Source organism: Balaenoptera physalus (genome assembly GCF_965194825.1).
Source record: "Balaenoptera physalus genome assembly, chromosome: 2".
NCBI lineage: Eukaryota > Metazoa > Chordata > Mammalia > Artiodactyla > Balaenopteridae > Balaenoptera > Balaenoptera physalus.
In genome coordinates, this window is record NC_138883.1 from 71201371 (window position 1) to 71222362 (window position 20992).

The following is a 20992-nucleotide window of genomic DNA, read 5'->3' on the forward strand; positions in this document are numbered from 1 at the left end:
GTGATAATCTTGAGGCTAGTTGCTTTTCTTCTAAGAATGTGCAAAACTATATGATGTGGCTGTTGCCCAAATTATGCAAAAAAAACACAGCCTTTTCCTCCTTTCATCTTAGAGATGATTTTAAATTGAACTGTGTTTTTCTTTACTTGACTGTGAGCTTTTAGTTTTTTTATACTTTACAGTTTGTCTATTTTTTCCTAATTACTATTTAAATATTTTAGTTAATTTTATCGCTTATAATTTTACTTACCAATTAATATCAGTAATAAATTAACATTTATTAAATACTTAGTGCTTTTTGGACACTTCTATTTTTATTTTCTTTTGACCAATATTTATTACATGATATGGTCATCTGATTATAAAATTTGGCTCTCTGGCCTTGAAGTTCAAAGACTGACTTTATTCCCATTCATGCATTTAACCTATATATATGTGTGTGTGTGTGTGTGTGTGTGTATATATATATATATACACTGATTGATCCTTTATACCAGATGCTATTCTAGGTTCTAAGTTCACAGTTATGAACAGGACAGAAGAGGTGCTTGCTTTTATGAAGCTTACCTTCTAAAATAGGAATACAGATAATAAAAATAATTTTAAAAATAAGCAAATGAGAAAACATTAGATTACAAATAAGTACAAGGTAGGGAATTAAATTAGAGTGCTGTAATAAAAAATGACACATAGACACTTTACACTCAATGGTCAGGGAAATCTTTCTGAGGAGATAACATTTAAGCTGAGATCTAAATTTCCAACAGATAATCTGCACTTACGCCATAAATTACTTCCTTCCTTTGTGTCACTCATTTTTTGCATTGTTTCTCATCTAGATTTTTATTATTGTTGTTATTGTTACTATTTTATTCATTTTAAATTTACATAGAATAAACTTCACTCTTTTTGATGTACAATTGCATGAATTTTGATCAAGATATAAAATAATTTCATCACACTGAAACAACTCCTCTTGATGTCCATTACAGTCAACCCCTCCTACTACTCTAACTCATGCCAACCCTGATGTGTTTTCTGTTCCTATAATTTACTTTTCCAGAATGCCATATAGATACAATCACACTGTAATTTTTTTTCTACCTGGCTTCTGTCACTTGGCATATGCATTTGAGATTCAACCATGTTGTTGTATCATTAGTTTGTTCCTTTTTTACTTCTGAGTAATATTCCATTATGTACAGATATGTCACAATTTATTTATCCATTTACCAGTTAAGGGACATTTAGGTTTTCCCAAATTTTAACAATAATAAATAAGACCATTATAACCATTTGCATACAGGCTTTTGTGTGACCCTAAGTTTTCATTTCTCTTGAGTAAATACAGTGGAGTAGAATTACTGAATCATGTGATAAGTTGATGTTTAACTTTATAAGAAACATCCAAACTGTTTTCTAAAATGGTTATATCATTTGTATTCTTACCAGCAGTATATGAAACTTCCAGTAGCTTTGCATCCTTCCAAGCCCTTGTTATTATGTTAGTCATCTTAATAGGGGTATAATTGTATCTCAAGGTTTCAGTTTGTATTTTGCCAATGACTACTTATTTTGAGCATCTTATTTATATGCTTATTTGTCATCCATGCATTCTTTGGTGAAATGCCTGTCAAATCCTTTAGTTGTTTATTTTTTTACAAATATTCTTATTAAGTATTCCTCATTAAGTATTTTGGATTTTTTATATATTATGGATACCAGTCTCTTGCCATGTATATGTTTTGCACATGTTTTCCCTCAGACTGTGACTTCTCTTTTCATTTTCTTATGTGTGTTCACAGAGCAGAATATTTTTTGATGAAATAATATCTATCAAACTTTTGTATTGTCTTGTTGTATTTATGCCATCCTTTAAATACATTTCAAACAGGACCATACAGTGAGAAAAGGGGCTTCTCATACATGCAAATAATCTCCTAATTATTTCTACAAAGTGTCATGAAAAAGTTCAAATGTCTACCTGAGAGAAGAATTTTCATCTTTTTAGATAATTGCCAGAAAAATAATCTAACCATATTTTTATGTCTCAAGTCAAGTTAACAGAACCCACCACTTGTCAGAAATGAGATTTAGTGTAAGGAAGAAAGCACTGTAAACTGGGTACATTCTTTGAAAAGTAAAGTACACCAATCTGCTCATTCAAATCCAATAAATGCATCTAAGTAAACATTATTAAAAACCTTTCGGTACACAAATATGTGTGCTGTGCTACATAAGACACTATTTTAATAGGTTAACACAGAAAAACATTAAGCTTCCTGCACTGCAATTCTTCAAGATTTGTTTTCTGCAAAAATAGTATTTTTTTCATCCATTTAAATATAATAGATTTTAGGAGAAAAGAGAATATTGCTTCACATTTTCCAAGAAATTTAAAATGTTAGAGCTGTTAGAGAATTGAGAGTCATTTAATCAGTTGACTATTTTTTTACCAACTTATAGAATTTACTTTTTTTTTTAATTGAAGTATAGTTGATTTACAATATTATATTAGTTTCAGGTATACAACATAGTGATTCACTGTTTTTACAGATTATACTCCATTAAAAGTTATTACTAAGTAATGGCCATAATTCCCTGTGCTGTAGAATATATCCTTGTTGCTTATCTATTTTATACATAGTAGTTTGTATCTCTTAATCCCATACCCCTATAATGCCCCTCTCCCTTCCCTCTCCCCACCGTTAACCACTAGTTTGTTTTCCATTTCTGTGTGTCTGTTTCTCTTTTGCTATATTTGTTTGTTTTACATTTTAGATTCCATAAATAAGTGATAACATACATATTTGTCTTTATCTAACTTACTTCACTCAGTATAATATTCTCTAGGTTCATTCATGTCACTGCAAATGGCAGAATTTTATTATTTTTTATGGCTGAGTTCCATATATATATATCACATCTTAATTCATCTGTTGATGGAAACTTGGGTTGCTGCCATATCTTGGCTATTTTAAATAGTGCTGCTATAAATTTTGGGGGTGCATGTATCTTTTAAAATTAGTATGTTTTTTCCAGATATGCAGATACATATACATATACACATGTATATATGCATATATACACACACATATATATGTATACATGCATATATGCATATATATACACACACATCCAGGAGTAGAATTGCTGGATCATATGGTAGTTCTATTTTCAGAATTCTTGAGGAACCTCCACACTGTTTTCCACAGTGGCTGCCCCAGTGTACATCCCACCAATAATGAACAAGGGTTCCCTTTTCTCCACATCCTCTCTAACATTTGTTACTTGTAGACATTTAGATGATAGCCATTCTGAAAGGTGTGAGGGGACATCTCATTGTGGTTTTGATTTGAATTTCTCTAATAGTGATGCTGAGCAGTTTTTCATGTGCCTGTTAGCCATTGTATGTCTCCTCTGGAAAAATGTCTATTCAGGTTTTCTGCCCATTTTTTTGATTGGGTTGTTTGGTTTTTTTTATATTGAGTCATATGCACTGTTTTTATATTTTTTATTAACCCCTTATCAGTCACATCATTTGCAAATATTTTCTCCCATTCTGTATGTTGTCTTTTCGTTTTAGTGTTTTCTTTGCTGTGCAAAAGCTTTTAATTTTAATTAGGTCCAATTTGTTTATTTTTGCTTTTATTTCTTTTGCTTTAGGAGGCAGATCCAAAAATATTGCTACAACTTATATCAAAGTGTGTTCTGCCTATGTTCTCTTCTAGGAGTTTCATGGTTCCAGGTCTTACATTTAGGTCTTTAATCCATTTTAATTTCATTTTTTATATGGTGAAAGGAAATGTTCTAATGTCATTGTTTTACATACAGCTGTCCAGTTTTCCTAGCACCAATTGTTAAAAAGACTGTCTTTTCTCCATTGTACATTCTTGCCTTCTTTGTCATAGATTAATTGACCATAGGCGTGTGGGTTTATTTCTGGGCTCTCTATTCTGTTCCATTTATCTGTGTGTCTGTTTTTGTGTCAGTACCGTACTGTTTGATTGCTGTAGTTTTGTAGTATAGTCTGAAGTCGGGGAGTGTGATATCTCCAGCTTTATTCTTTTTTTCTCAAGATTACTTTGGTAATTTGGAGTCTTTTGTGGTTCTATGTAAATTTTAGTCTTTTTTATTCTAGTTTATTAAAAATGTCATGGGTATTTTGATAGGGATTGCATTAAATCTATAGATTGTTTTTGGTGGTATGTCAATGTTAACAATATTCATTCTTCAATCCAAGAGCATGGTATATCTTTCTATTTCTTTGTGTTATCTTCAATTTCTGTCATCAATGTTTTCTACTTTTCAGAGTATAGGTCTTTCACCTCCTTGCTTAAGTTTATTTCTAGGTATTTTATTTAGTTGCATTTAGTTTAAAGACAAACTCTCAGGGATCCAGGAATGTAAGTGACCTATTGAAGTTTGAAAAATCTAATCAATTAGTGACAAATTTAAGAGGAGAACCAGATCTCTTCCCTCCTTTTCCATCAATCCTCAATGTTCTATATGTTCTATCCCTATGTAGTGGACTAAAAACGAGTGAAGGTACAGTGCAATAAGAGGAAATAGTAATTATTTACTTAGCTTAGAGTAAATAATGTTTTCTTAGCAACCGATTTTTGCAACAACAGTGTGGAACCAGAGAGCTCCAGGCCAGTGAAGAAGACAAGAGGAGGTATCCATTAAACATTGAACAACATGGGAAGGATTTAGACATGCCAGCCCTGCAGTCAAATATCTGAGTATAATTTATAGTTGGCCCTCTGTATCCAAGATTTCACATTCACAAATTCAACCAACACGCTGATTGTGTAGTACTGTATTATTTACTACAAAGAAAATCCAAGTTTAAGTAGACCCTAGCAGTTCAAACCCATGCTGTTCAAGGGTCAACTGTGATTAGGAAACTATGTGAAATAAGAGAAAGAGAGACAATTAATTTCCTTGTCATTTGCTGAAGAATTAATTGTCTACCTTCTCTGATATTCATTCATTTATTTGTATATTCACACCTATCCTAGCTTAACTTACTAAAGCCATGATATATGCTCATGTGAAGAAAAATATTAAACAGTACAGAAAAAATCAAACATAGAGGAAAATATCCTTTTCTCTAATTCGTCCTCCTTCTAGAAAAAAATATGGGGAAGGTTTGTATTTTAATAGTTCTATTTGTCTTCATTATTGATACATAAATTAAAATTATTTCTTAATTTATGATAATTAGGCCATGATATACTGATTTTGTGCTGTAACGAATGACATGATGCAGTTACAATAACTTCTGCCTCTCATTCCTCCCTTCTGGGTTGATAGATAAATTTATATCATAAAGTACAGTGGTTCTGAACAAGGGAGATTTTGACCTCCAGGGAACATATGGCAAATCTGGGACATTTTTGGTTGCGACAATTGGAGGGTGCTACTGGCATCTAATTGGTAGAGACCAGGGATGCTGTTAAACATCTTGCAATGCATAGGATAGGCCCTCATAACAGAGAATCATCCCATCCAAAAATAAACAGTTCTGCTATTGAGAAATCTTCCTCTAGAATTTGCCTATATGATTTCAGATAATGTACTTAAAATAATTTTGACAACAATGTTTGATATAATTGACTCTTTGCTATGAAAACTGAGGTCATTAGGATTGTATTCTTTCTCCACTTACCTACCTCAAATTTTTGTTATGTGTATTAACTTTATATTGTTATGATTTATAAAATTTCCATTCTTGATTATTATTATAATTATAATTGTCTCTTGTTTTATTTGTCAAATAATTCTTACAACTCTGAAACATTAAACAGAATTTAATATATAATTGTATAGGTAATCACAATAATATTGACTCAGACAAAGACCATAAATAGATGTTAAAACTATTGGGTTAAAGCTTATAGAAACAAGATATTTAGACAGTCTCAAAATATTACTCCACATATTATTTATTCTTTTGGGGGAAAATAGCACTTTACAATGAATGGCACTGTGGTTACCTCCTTAACCAAATTAAACTGAACATATAATGGAACAAACTCATACAATACAATGCAGTGTGAAATAGACCATATTACCTAATCATGAGGAAACAATCGAACAAATTCAGATAATGTGAAATTCAACATAATGACTAGCCTAAGCCCTTTAAAAAGGTCAATATCATGAAAGACCAAATAAAGAAATATAAAGAGGTAGGGGTACAGATCTAGATTAAAGAAGACCAAAGAGACATGATTATTAGATGTAGCAGGTGACCCTTGGTTGGATCTATATTAGAGCTATAAAAAAATTTTTAGACATCTTTTGAGCATAAGTATAGAATGAATATGAGATAATGTTATTACAAAGATTTTATTTCTTGGGTATGAGATGGGTTAAATTACTTAATTTTTATGGTTATATAGGAGAATTCCCATGATACATCAGTAATTTTTTTTCATATGGTTCAGAGGGGTGGGGGTGGAGGTATGTATGGGATGCATGCAGAAAGAGCAACCTTGAGCAACTCTGACAAAATATTAATAGTCAGTGAAATGAGATCAAGAGTATACAACTTACTTATTCTATCATTCTCTCTACTTTGCTATAGGTATGAAATCTGTCAAAATAAAAATTGTTAGCTACATTATATTTATCCTCTGATGAAAGCCTGAGGACAAATCTCAAATTTCTTTAAAAAGTGGATTTTATGTAGTGGTATAATGGTAAATACTTAAAAAGTAGTTATCCCTGTGGGGGGTGGGGGGGCCTTATTTGAAGCTTTATTTTTTTTATTCTACACTGTATATAGTCTTACCATGGTCAGTTTCAAGCACTGAACACAGAATTGGGAAGAGATGCCAAGAACCACACAATTATGTAGCTTTTCCTCCATACAGATAGATGTAAATAATGTCAAAAGCATAAATAATAGTAAAATATAGTAAGATAATTAGGGAGTCATAAATTTTGAGTATTTATTTCCCTGTTTTTAATATAATTTATTTAAGTGAAGTTTATATTATAGAATTTTTAATAATGGTTGTATTAAAAACCGCCTGGCAAAATTCCTAAAAATTTAACAATTGGTTCTTATGAGGCCCTAGGAGCCAACTCTAGCTGGTCCTATGCCTTGGGAAGATTCCTAGAGGGGAATATGGAGCCTGAGAGTGCAATAAAGTTGAGATTATAGTACTTTCCCTCTTGGTCAGGCATCAAGAGAAAAAAATAACCACAAAAGGAACATGGCTCTCCTTTCCCTCCCAGAATTAAAATTCTTTATGCTGAATTAAATGATTTATGTATCAAGCACAGTTCTAGATTCAGGAGTTACAGAAGTGAACAAGACAAATGAAACCCATTCTTCTCATGGACTCCATTATTGTTGCCTTATGACCCACTCGTTTTAATTTGTTGACTCAGAACTTGGAGTTTCTCCTTGGTTCCCTTGGACAAAACCATGTTTATTCTTGCAATATAACTTAGCATATGGAATCAGAATAGTCTGATTTCTTAAAAACAAAACAAAACTGTGTTCATTCTCCTTTCCCAAGAATTCTCAAATTTCCCAATCTGCTCATTACTTTCTGGCTTCTCATTATTAATTTGCTTTTGTAATTCTGTTTTCATCATTCAAAAGAGACTTTGGAAGTAAAAAGTGGCAAATAAATTTTCATTCTAATGTCTTAAACCAGAAGATATTATCTGATAATTTTCAAAGAGATTGCCTAAGTAGATTACCTAAGTAATCTTGGAAAAGTTCTGTCCCTTTAGGAAAGTACAGCCTGCAAGATGCCTGCAAGATGTCTTTAGTGGCCTTATAGATCAACATATCTATTTCTTAAATCAGTAAGAGTAAAAGAAATAAAACATCAGAGTGAAAGGATAATTGAGACATAATTGAGTATAATTATTCCACAGCTTTTATCTAATTGTCCAAAATACTCACGTATTTTTATAACATACTTGGTTCCAAGGTATTAAAATTTCTGCTCACATATTAAAAACTCTGATATAAAAACATAGAAAACTTTGTCTCTGATATCAATCCAGTCAGAAATTTTATCTATTTTAACCTTTTTATGGAATTAATATATTTTATATTTATGTTTTTATCATGATATGTATTTATTATTTTCATACATTTTTTAACTGTGAATTTTTACTTGCTGGGCAATAGAAACCGCATGCTAAAATTTAAGTTTAGTTTAAAAACTATTTAGTTAATAATATTTGAAATTTTAAATATGTATTGATGCCATTAGTTATTCATCTCAGAATGTTGTGGTGCATTAAATCTGCTATTACAATAAAAAGGTAGGACAGTGCTTAATTCATTTTATATGTAAAGTAAAATTTCCTTATTCCACTTAGATTAGAATAGAAATTTAACTGAGATCCATCAAAGCATAGATTTTGTTTGGTTAAAAAAGCTTAAATATTGATAATTAAGCATTAAAAATGTTCATTCTTTCACATCTCATTCTAAGTACAACAAAGTAACTTTTGTAATCCATTGATTAAGGAAAACTAGAAAAATTACGTCTTTGTATAATATTACATCTTCTTTCCACTTTTTAATCTCTATACTGCCCACTATCAATTTTAAATAACTGTTTATGATCATAGCAAAGATTTCAGCATACTTCTTTTATGTTTCATCTGCAATGATGAAGACGTTATCAGATCAAGATGCCAAAATGCCAATTAATACCCTGTTAGAGTATGTCTGTATTGTATTTAGGTTGTACATAATACAAACTGCTTTAACGGCTTTCTCTAGGTTTCTTTTGAAAAAGTTGCTTAAACAAAATCAAGAAATAAACCAAAATATTCTATGTAACTACTTATGGATAGCACATATCTTTAAAGTATTTTCACTTTATATTGTCATCATACTCTATAACCAGTTCATTTCTCTACTTGCTTCATTATTTCCCTTTTCGTACAATTAGTTTTTGTCTTCTTGTTCTTTCTGAGTAAAGCTGCTATATAGAGACACCTGCTGGGAAATAAATGAACAGAATCAAATTCAAACCTGAGCTTTGGAAACAAAAAAAGCGTCCTTCTTGTATAAGTTAAAAGTACACTTTCTTCATACAGCATATTTCATTTCAAGGCACACTTGCCTCTTAAATATATCAAAATCCATCTACATCTTGATTTTTGCTATTGATCTAAAAATCTCTACCTTGGCATGAAGTTTCCAGAATCTACATACAGTCTTATCTGCTATGTACAATATATGTACAAATGTATTTATTGCAACAGGAAAGTTGCAATAAATATATTTCAATCAAGTCATTTATTAGATGTTCATATATGTTTTTAAAGAATTGTTTAAGGAAATTATTTTTCAGTGTTACTAGGACTTCTTTAATTTTTAAATTTTTACATCTTAATTGTATTTAAAACATCTAAAGCAAGGTAAACTTTTATCCTTTGTGAGCTTGATGTAAATATTCTGAATTAATGAAAATGGTCTCTTAAAAGTCTGTTTACATAAAACTTTGTAGTCAATTTCAATGTAAGTGAGTTTCCCCAACTCTAACGCAGCAGATTAAAAACATCAGAAATTACATATAAAAAGTACAGTGTTTAACAACAAACCATCAAATAGGTATTTAACTGTGTTCCAATCTCAAATCACGCTTAACTTCTTTAGAACTATGTTGATGTATAAAGTATTATAAAATGATAAGACAGAGATGATACGAGCATATCTGATCTCTTGAGTGGTTTCAATAACTTCATCTAGGTGCTCTGCTGAATATCAAATCATAGGCAAGATTATAGTCACGTTTTGAATTGTAGCCACTACAGCAGTTGTCAAGTGATATTCACCATAATTCAGCTGAACGTGGACCAGTCATGTGTGGAGAATGGATGACAGCAGGATTTCCAAGCACCTGCTCTATGCTCCCAACCAAATAGGGAGAATACATTATATGGTGACAAACTGATATCTGGCCTCCAACCATGTGGCAAAGATGCTGACAATTTCTAAGAGGCCAACCAAAGATGTCATGATTCGAGATGTGGTGAACACTGTATAATTTCAGAGAACAAGAGAACACGCTTTGAGAAATAACAGCTTTACTTACTATTAAATGAACTTAAAAACCTACATTGTCTTAGTCAGATCTGATATGTAAACCCATTGCAGCACACTCAATGGCTTGTTGAGAGAATAGTATACAGGATAAAAACATAAACTCTGAAATCAGACAAATTCAAATTCAGTCTCTAGTACTAAGTAGCTGATACATTATCCTTGGGCAAGGTCTTTAACCACTTTAAATAGCATTATCCTAATTAGTACAAAGGAGATATTAATGGTACTATTGGGATTATTGACATTAAATGAGATAATGCATATAAAGTGTTTCCTAGAATATTTGGCACATGATAAGCATTCAACTAACATTAATATTTCAATGTTGATCACCAGTTACAGGGGAGATTTCAATAAATCATCATACACATTATTTCTACTACTTTTGTTCGATTATATGACAGTATTATTTAAGCTCTTGGATAAAGCTGTAGCCAGAATCATAAATTTTGGTTTTGAGAACATTATCAAATCAGTTGGAAAATCAGACTGAAAGATGTATCTCAAAAGACACAGATTTTAGATAGATTGAATTCTAAACACTGCAGATTCTATGTGTTGCTTTCAATCATCTTTGATAAAATTCCAAACCATGTTGTAACAGTATTTATAAACATACTAGAAAAGAGAAAATCCTGTATAAATTATGAATTATTTACTTAGTTATAGCTTCTGCATTGCCATAAATAAATATGATAAATGGCTTCTCTTATGCCTACCTACTGGCCTAACCACCCGATATTTAGAATAATATGACATGAGTAGTCATGGAAGTCCAAGGCAAAATACTGAAGAAAATTTTAGTTGGGATTCTAAAACAACTAGAGACACATCACAGTGTGAATCACATCATTTGCTATGGGACCTGAGATGAAAAAATTAAATTATTAATCTAAGATGGTTGAGTTAAAAAAAGTGACAGCTGAACAACTGCAAACTGGAGGTGCTATATGATCCCAACAGTATTCTTTGTCTACTCTGTTGTAAGGCAACAAAGCCAGGTTTGCAGGGCTTCTCGTTTTGTTTTTTTGTTTTGCATGTGAGTGGAATAGGTGCTATTGGACATAAAGAGAAAATTGGGACTGTTTACTTTGTGTAATATTGAGTTTCTTGTTTTGCTTGATATTCTTCCTAGAAATAGGTGAAAAAATATATAAAATACATCCACCAAGAAACTTAACTTTTCACTATATAATGCCAATGAGCATGTTTGATATGTTTTTTTTCTTTAAGCAATGGTATTATGAAGATATAATCTTAAGGTAGACGGATGATACATATAGATATAGATCAAATAAAAATGAATTGATACAGGTTTACCATTTGGTATTCTTTTGATTATGTGGGAAAGTAAAAGATGAGAGAAAGGATAATTATGAAGATAATCTGGAAGAAGCACAGACCAGAGTTAAAAAGAAAAGTTTAATAGGAAGATATCAGCTTGGGAAAACTCTATAAAAATATTACATTTGGCTAACTATTTTTTTTTAGAAGTAGAGAGCAAATTATAAAATAATAATTTAGTGTTCTGCTTATATTACTTTAACTAAGCAACTTTTCCTGCATGTGCCATACAACCTAAACCAAGATATAAGCAAGACTGAACTCATTATTGCCCCCTGAAGACAGCATGAATGTAAATCAGCTAAAATATAAGGCTCAGGATAACTTTTGGGTTGTTAATAAAATTCATGGTGCCTAAGTTGCTCACTTCTAATGCATATTTTACAAGTCTCAGAGGAAACCTCTGAAACTCATAGATTTCCCCCCTTTCCTTGTTACTGTCTTTGATGCACTTTCAAACTCTGTAAGATAAATTTAATATTTTGTGTAGCAATGAAAGTACCTATGTGAGAGAACCTGAAGGTGCTATAGAACATTTTCTATTTACAATATTCCATTTTGGATCACTGAATGTGAAAACTGAGGATAAATGTGTCCAAGGTCATATGGATTTAATATCAGAAAGAGCTGGGTCTTCTAAGGTATACTCTGGTGCTGGTTTTTTCCACTTAGTCCCTTGATCTAATGAATTATGAATGATTCTTTACTGTCAGCACAATCATCCTTTTAAAGTAAATTTTTCTATGGTGGTTACATGTTCATTCTGATGTATTTACACTCTCATTCCTTTCTCTCTGTTTGACAACATGCTCTGGGTGTTATTGAGTGTCCATGATCATAAAAGAACATTAAGTTTACTGGCCTATATCAGAGATGAGTATATGATCTTTATTTCACTGTTATTCCTAAAACAGCTTATAGACCAACCAGAGGAACTAGAGGAACATTCCATGGGGATATGCAGGTGTCAAGACAAGTAGCAAATCTCTAGAATCTTATTTCTCTTTAGAAGAATATTAACTAATTCCGCTTACAATGACTGTGATTGTATCCCACTAATATCGATGATGATGAAAGACAGACTTCCACATCTTTGAATGATATAAGAACTTAAATCAGGTAGACTTTAAATATTTTTATAATAAAAATATGCCCCTATACCCTGAGAAAACCATAGTTCAAAAAGAGTCATGTACCAAAATGTTCATTGCAGCTCTATTTACAATAGCCAGGACATGGAAGCAACCTAAGTGTCCATCATCGGATGAATGGATAAAGAAGATGTGGCACATATATACAATGGAATATTACTCAGCCATAAAAAGAAATGAAATGGAGGTATTTGTAATGAGGTGGATGGAGTTAGAGTCTGTCATACAGGGTGAAGTAAGTCAGAAAGAGAAAAACAAATACCATATGCTAACACATATATATGGAATCTAAGGAAAAAAAAAAAGTAGGCCATGAAGAACCTAGTGGCAAGACGGGAATAAAGACACAGACCTACTAGAGAATGGACTTGAGGATATGGGGAGGGGGAGGGGTGAGATGTGACAGGGTGAGAGAGTGTCATGGACATATATACACTACCAAATGTAAAATAGATAGCTAGTGGGAAGCAGCCACATAGCACAGGGAGATCAGCTCGGTGTTTTGTGACCACCTAGAGGGGTGGGATGGGGAGGGTGGGAGGGAGGGAGATGCAAGAGGGAAGAGATATGGGAACATATGTATATATATAACTGATTCACTTTATTATAAAGCAGAAACTAACACACCATTGTAAAGCAATTATACTTCAATAAAGAGGTTTAAAAAAAAATATGCCCCTATCAAAAGTGTAGATAAACATTAACTCGACAAGAAAATAGCTGTTTTTTTGTGGGGGAGGGGGGCTGATTGTTTATTTTACTTTCATCTTTTTAAGGTACTTTTTTTGGGTATAGAGAATTACATAGAAAATTATTTTCTATCAGAACATTATAGAAATAATTTCACTGTCTTCTAGCTTACATTATTGTTGAGAAAGCAGCTGCTTCTCCTTTAAAGCTCATCTGTATTTTTTTTTCCCGTCTTGATGTTTTGCACCTGTATTTTCACAACAGTATATCTAGGTATGAATTTCTTTATATTTCATTGGCTTGAGATCCTCTGGACTTTTATATGTATTCATCAGTGACTTCTATCAGTTTTTGGACATTTTCAGGGAATATGTGGTCAAATATTATTTACTGCCACATTTTTACTGCCCTCTCATTCTACCTAACTGATTAAATCTTTCACTCTATCCTCCACGTTTCTTATCCTTTCTCATATTTCTTTCTGACCTTTACTTCTCTATACTTCTTTTGAAATGATTTCTCCTGATCTGTCTTCCAATTCATTAATCCTCTTTTTGTCTGTGTCCAATATGCCCTTAAATACGTACATTGGGTTTTTTACTTCACTTATTGTATTTTCAGGTCACACTGTATAATTTATTTTTCTATAAATACTTTCAAATGACCTTTTATCTTTCTAAATATAATAACTATTGTTGGTTTATAATCTACATTGATAATTTCAAAATTTGAAGATTTATGATTCTGATTCTGCTATCTATTGTTTTTGCTGATTTCTAACTCACTGTGCCTTGTTCACATGTGTGGGGTTTTTTTCCTGTGATTTTATAATTTCCCCCAGAAAATTTTTCATGGAAATTACTAAGGCCAAGCATGAACTGCATTCCTGTAGAGATGATTCATGTTGTTGCTTCTGCCACAGACCTGAGAGTACTATTAGTCTGGGCTCATTTTAAACTGAATTTATGGTTCAAGAATTTTGAGTACATTCAGGTAATACTAATTTTGACTGCATATTTGTAAATTAATAGGTTTGTGGTTATAATTTCTATAATATATTATTCTAATTCTCTGTGAAGAGGAGGCAGGTTTATTTTGCTTCCTCCTTGCCCTGGAAAGTATAGTCTTTTACAGCTCCAGTTTCATGTATAAAGTGTTGCCTGATAGACTTTTCTTGCCCTTAAGCTTTGATCCCTTTCATTTTTGTCCTGAAAAGCAATCAAATGCTAATCTCAGTTTCATTGGATTCAGCAAATCTCCAGTGGTCCACTTACCTATCTAAACTCCTGATTTCTTTTTAGATTATTGCCTGGTAACTTATGACATCTTCTCAGTACCTTGGTGTTAAAAATATATATATATTTAAAATATTTTACCCAACTTCTTTCCTTTTTTCATGAAAGAGTTGGTCCAAATCACCTGGCCTGTTAAGTATGGGCAGAGAGCCCTTCTATTCTTTCTGTTTTACTACTGTTTAGGGTCAAAACATTTCAATTAAGTGAGTTCCCTTTACACAAAAATTAAAACTGCAACAAGTCAAGTTTTGTGAAGGATACAGAAGTAGAATAATAAAAATTAGAATGTAAGGAGGAGTGATAACTTTTATATAGAAAGATGAGAAAATAAATATATATAAAAGTGGTTTTGTTTTAATTTTGACATACAAAGGATATTGACCTAAATTATATAAATATAATTTAAGGTAGACATCAAAAAGTATTTTAGCTTGAGTAAATAAAGTAGGGATCCTACTTTCCTAAGGCATTTATATAAGATATGTTACCCCAACAAAAATAATAGCTATTATTTACTGAGTGTACTTGTAGGCCAGACAATTTAAATGGATTATTTTACATAATCTTCACAACTTCCCTAGAATTATGTCCTTTCATAGATGGTGAGATAAGGTCCAAAAATATTAAATGGTTATTGAGACCCACAGCTGATGAGTGACAGAACTGAGATTCAAATCTCATTTCAGAGCCCACTGGCTCTGAATTATCCAAGACACTGTATGATAATTTAGGTGTGGTCATGTTCTCTATAACAATATATCAGGTATCCTTTCAAAATCCTCCCAGCCCTATGAAGACACATACTGATGTAGAAATATACTTCAAAAATTATTAATCACTTGTGTTTGGAAAAAACATAAACATATACAAACACTCTACCTCGTCTTTATTATCTTCCAGTATCAGATTCACATATTCTTATTTTTTCTTAGGTGAGATACTAATATGAAAGTTTTATTTATTACAACTCAGCCCTTCTTAACTCAGTTGTAATTGGACAAGAGTCTTACTCTTTTAGTTGTTGAATGTTAGTTTGGTAGAAGAAAGAAAAGAAAAAAAGAATCAAATTCAAGACCAATATATAAGATATTATGTATTCTGCCCATACAAATACAAATGAATTACCTCTAGTTAACTTTATGGGGAAGGAAATGAGGTGAGGTACTGAATATTAATCACTGACCTATTTTGTTAAAAGGACATTTCAAATATATCTATAATCCTCTTAAATAAAGCAAAATTCCACCTACTTATTTTCTACTGTAAGATTGTTTTTTAGAGTTCAGCTTGATCCAATAAGGTTATGGGCTAAATAATATCTGAGCATTCCTGGTGACAGCAGTTAACCTGAAAATCTAATGGCAATCTCATGTATCCAGACTTTCACCTCCAGCCTGAATTTAAAGACCAACCTGAATATTTTCATAAAAAATTAGTTTGATTATTGTAATGAAAAATACATTAAAAATACTGAATATAGCCTATGAGATGATTTATGTATCACATTACCATTGCATGAAGCTTGATTGATATACTTAGGAGTTCTCAGGCAAAGAATCTATATCATGAAAAAAATTATTTCAAAAATATGTAAAAAATAAGAAAAAAATGAAAGGCAGGCTGAGACAAGGAAGAAAGAGATGGCCTATTTATTATGCAGTACCCGAAAACCATTGGAAGATAGGTTAGGTGAATATAATTTTCAACTTTCACTCTGGGGGCAATTTAACAGAAATAATTTCTCAAATTAATCAAAATACGAGAAACAAATTTTTTAAAAGTTGTAAAGAAATTTCTACCTGACCAGACTGTAGATTAAGAGTTAAATCACATATTCTAAGCATACATTAAAAACTGTTCAACCATTTGTGACCCAAACAAAAACCTGCCAGTCTCTGGTCTTGAGTTCAGTTGGGGTCACAATCTCTGTTTTATTTTAAAATGGCTTATATTGCCCATTACAAACAGGAAAAACATAAGCCTTTTTTTGCATAAAATCACATATTGATTTGCTACATGCCCTAGAAAGGAGAAAACAGTAGTGTATATCAATCTTCCACATCAACTACAGGTGAAACAACAATAGACCTGGGAGTTGTATTCCTAGTGTAACCACAAGTTTAAATGAATCAAATAAGCTGCTTTAAGACACTGTGACTGGTTGATTTAAGATTCAAATGACTGAAAGAGTTCACCAAACTTATATTCCTTGTTTTCAGAGTACTCGACACAAAGTTCTTCAAACCTATCCAAGGTATTATTAAATAACATAAAAGGTGTTTACTGCTTCAAAAGGCAGCCTACCGCAATATTGCTTTTTTCCCCCTCTGAGCTACACAGTCTTTTAAATGGCACTTTCTATAAATGCTAGATCTTTTCTAATAAGAAGAAATGCTGTGATCTCAGATCTTCTCAGAGAAGCCTCAGATATTGTGCCAAATCTCTGGGCCTCCGGGCTGTTTATCTAACGCTGAAGTTAGACTGTATGCTTCTCTATATCTATGTTTTCCTCTGTATAGTATAGCTCATCTTTGTTCACAAAATAAGTGAAATATATATATTCTGCTCATTTGTCATAAAAGAAAAAATTGGTTAAAAAAGATATATAGTCAACTATATCAACACTATTAGAAAGATACAGTGGGGGTTACTTTGGGTAAATTCAACCCATGAGGTCTTATTGAACACCTATAAATGGAGATAAATCTGCCCTGTGCCACCATATCCCATAGCTCTTAGACAGAATTTCTTTCCTGTTTTCTTCCCGAAGAACTCACTAAGTTTAAATGAAAATATAAGAATAACAAGATAATTTAGGATGAATTACAGTATATTAATGCAGTAAGCATTTATGAGGACTCACTTAATAGAAGTCATTTTGGTTTGTACTGTGAAGGAAAGCAAGGAAGTACAATACTAGCGCCACATCTGCTCTGAGAAAATCTCTAGTTTCTTAACCACTAGTTATTTCTTCAGTCCATTAAGTCAGCTCTTGGTCTTTTTCCAAACTTTCGCATGAATAGTTTAGCCTTTCACTTTAACTCCACACTCACACAAACCCCCTCCATTCCTCTCCACAGTTGCTGTAATAAATCTTTAACTTCCAAGTTCACAATCATAGAGCAACGTTTTCTCAGTAACTTAGTATATCTCCAACTTACCAGGATTATAGAGTCTAGTCAAAGCAGTCTTTCCTCTTCCTTATGTTTTATTCAAAATCTTTTTAACAGTGACCCATTTTCAACTATCTCATTTGTTGCCACATTGGCCAATGTGTTAGATCCATGCCCTTTAGTCCGTCCTCATCAAATATCCCCCATTTAATCTATTTCTCATCTCTTCATCAGATATTTCTTCTTTTATGAAAAATGAAAGTATATAAATGTCACACTGACAAGCATTTGTTCCTTTGTCCCATGCTTACACCCATTTTCAGTGCTACCTTTTCATTTCCTTCAACTCTCTTCACCACAAAGCCAACACTTGCCTCCAGCTGGATATTGAGAGCTCTCTCAAGGTGCAGAGGCTGTTTCTCCACTTTTGGCATTCTCATGCAGTTTCCTCTGATGCTACCTTCTAAATAAACATATTACTGATCCTTTGAGGCCAGTCCAGATATCATCCTCTTAGATAAATCATTTGGGGCTTTCTTCCCGTTCCATTCCCAGAAGAATTAATCTTCTCCTCATTTGTAATTCTACAACATGGGTTGTTCATTATGCTGTACTCATGTTTTAGTATTACTTTCAAAAATACCTTTCTCTCACTAAATTATGAAATCTTTGTGAGCAAGGACATTGTCTCTATCATCCTTCCTATCTCAGTAAACTCTAGTACAATGCCTGACACATAAGGGGTGCTCAATGTATGTTTGTTGCAATTAACTGATTCCATCCCTCAAGAAGCTTGTTATCAAATATGTTTATGGAAAAGTCCATAGAATGATATTATAGGAATCTGGAGAAAGATTACCCAGCATGATCTAAGAAAGCTGAAACATACTTGAGGAGAAAAGAATTCCAAACAGTTAGAACAGGTAACATCTCCTACTGTGCAGATAAAGTAGATTGAACAAAAGGTCAAACCTGAAAAGGCATAATGCTTACTAAAGGAACAATGAACATCTAATTACCTGGACTTTTGTAAAGAAAATAAGATAAGGTTTGAAAGATAGGATGAAAGGTGAAGAACTTAGCATCAGTCAGAAACAGGTTTGGATGCAAGTGACAAAAGAACTGGAAATAATAAGAGAGAAGTTTATTTTTCTCACATATAAGTGAAATCAAAGAGAAACATTCAAAAGTTAACCAGTCATTCATACTTTGTGCTCCATGACCATCAACACATGCCTTCTACCTCCTGTTCCAGGTGGCACTTTGAACTCCAAGCATTCTGCATTTCAATAAGGAAAAAGGAGCAAGGAAGGAATATGGTGTACTTTTTCTCTCTGAAGACATATTCTGGAAATTTCAACTAACTGGTCAGAATTTAGTGCTAGGGCCACAGCTGGCTGAAAATGAGACCAAAAAGTCTTATTTTTTATGAATAGCCATGTATGTTCTTTCTCCCTCTTCCCAAATAGGGTTTTCTTTCTTTGCCCAAGATTTTAAAGATAAGCTGAGGCATTTGCATTTTTAATAGTGAGAACACACAGGTAAACAGTAAATATATATTTTTTTTCCATAAACTGATGCTCTTAAGAATTGAATCAACACCTGTTGGTTTGTGTCTGTTAACGTTCCAGGGAGAAATTAAGCACTCAATTTCTATTTGCCTAGTAATTGTTCATCACAGCTATTTTTCCCTTTAAATATAGTACGCATTCATTATAATATTCACCTAAAAGGAACAAAAGAAATCTGCCAAATACAGTTCTTGTCTCTGTGATTATGTAACAGTTTTTTGTTTGTTTGTTTTGCTTTGCTTGTCCAGTTCCATTTAAATGGTCATTTCAGCAAATAACACTGAAATACAGACATTTAAACACAGGGAAAGGCTGAGTCCCTACTTCTGTTTGCTGATTGACTTGGTTTTATTGAATGTAAATAAGCAAAATGATTTCTTTCAAAATAGCTGCCAAGGATCATCCCTCATTAATCTCTGCAACGCTTTTCTTGCCTCCATCATAAACCCAGCAGCAGAAAGTACTAACACAAAGCTCACATATCTCCCAAGTTAGCCCTGGAGTGAATCCCATTCCTCCTCACGCTCAGACCTGAAGTTAGGAAATATTCTGGTCATGATACTTTTTCTTTAATTTTCAAATTAATTATAAACGTGAGAATAAAAAACAGTGCTGTAAATATTATGTATTTATACACTTTATATAACTGAAGATTTCAAATAATTATAGAAAAATGATAACAGGAATTAATTACAACAGGGCATAAAATTGTATTTTTGATAGATATATTCTCTTTATATACAGTTCTAAACTGGGTATACTATGTTTAGAACTTAGAACAGGTATACTATGACTAAAGATGAAATAAGAAACCATACTGAGAACATAAAAATATTTTTTCTAAAAAAAGGGCTAACTAGTTAGTTTCAGACACGTGTGTTTTAACATTCTAAACTACTTATGAAGTATTAGCAATCAATAAATGTATAACAAACTAACTAACCAAATAAATAAGTAAATAAATAAAATCATGCACTACCAAAACTGTGATGACAAAAAAGTTTTCAAAATTTGAAAGTTCTACCAACTCTAAGGACTTGTTCTGAGAAAAGCGAAGTGTCCAGCACGCTTATAAAATTCAGTAACTTCAGCAAGATAAAAGAAGGTAGGACTATTCATTTTCTTTTGCATCTTATATATTCCCTCAACTTGTTGTTGGTAGTTTTACACAGAAAACCACTCATCTATTCCTCCTTCTACCATGAGAGAGAAATTTTATGAAGTGACCAAATCATCGTTCTCAATCACCTTGGCTTCATGTTTTTTTCATCCATTTAAAGACTAAAACTTCAAGAAAGGAACAAGAAGAAAGTATGGTGGATGTGGATACATTAATCCTCATATGCATTATCCATAGGCATAAAGCACTTTAGGTGGAGGCAAGGAATAAGAAGACTCCTAGATGCATTTTGGAGCTTATGTTTTTTCATGGACCACAGTCCAGAATATCAGAGGACAAATCAGTTCAGGAGAAGATATCAGACTAGGAGAAAAGTTGTCAAGTAGAGCCTGTTGGGTCCTAGAAACTGGTCAAGAAACAGTGCTCATCACTATGCCTTCCAACTCTAGAGCAGAGAAAGGAATTCTAGCATCTCCCAAGTGCTAGTGAACAGAACAGAGAGAAGAGCCACATACCCTGCCTATGGACAGACTGAGTTTAAAAAACTCCCCTCTCAATCAAGGATGAGTAAGGAGAAGAAATAGTAACTAGGAATGTACAAAAAATACT

The 20992-nt window shown here is 32.4% G+C and overlaps 1 long non-coding RNA gene across 1 annotated transcript in view; it reads right to left on the reverse strand.

Moving 5' to 3' along the window:
• Positions 1-867: 867 nt before the first annotated feature.
• Positions 868-20992, reverse strand: part of LOC309656171 — a 304542-nt gene continuing 284417 nt past the window's right edge. The window contains exon 2 of the long non-coding RNA XR_014261201.1: positions 868-13272. This is a non-coding gene — a long non-coding RNA (uncharacterized lncRNA). The remainder of the gene's footprint in view (positions 13273-20992) is intronic.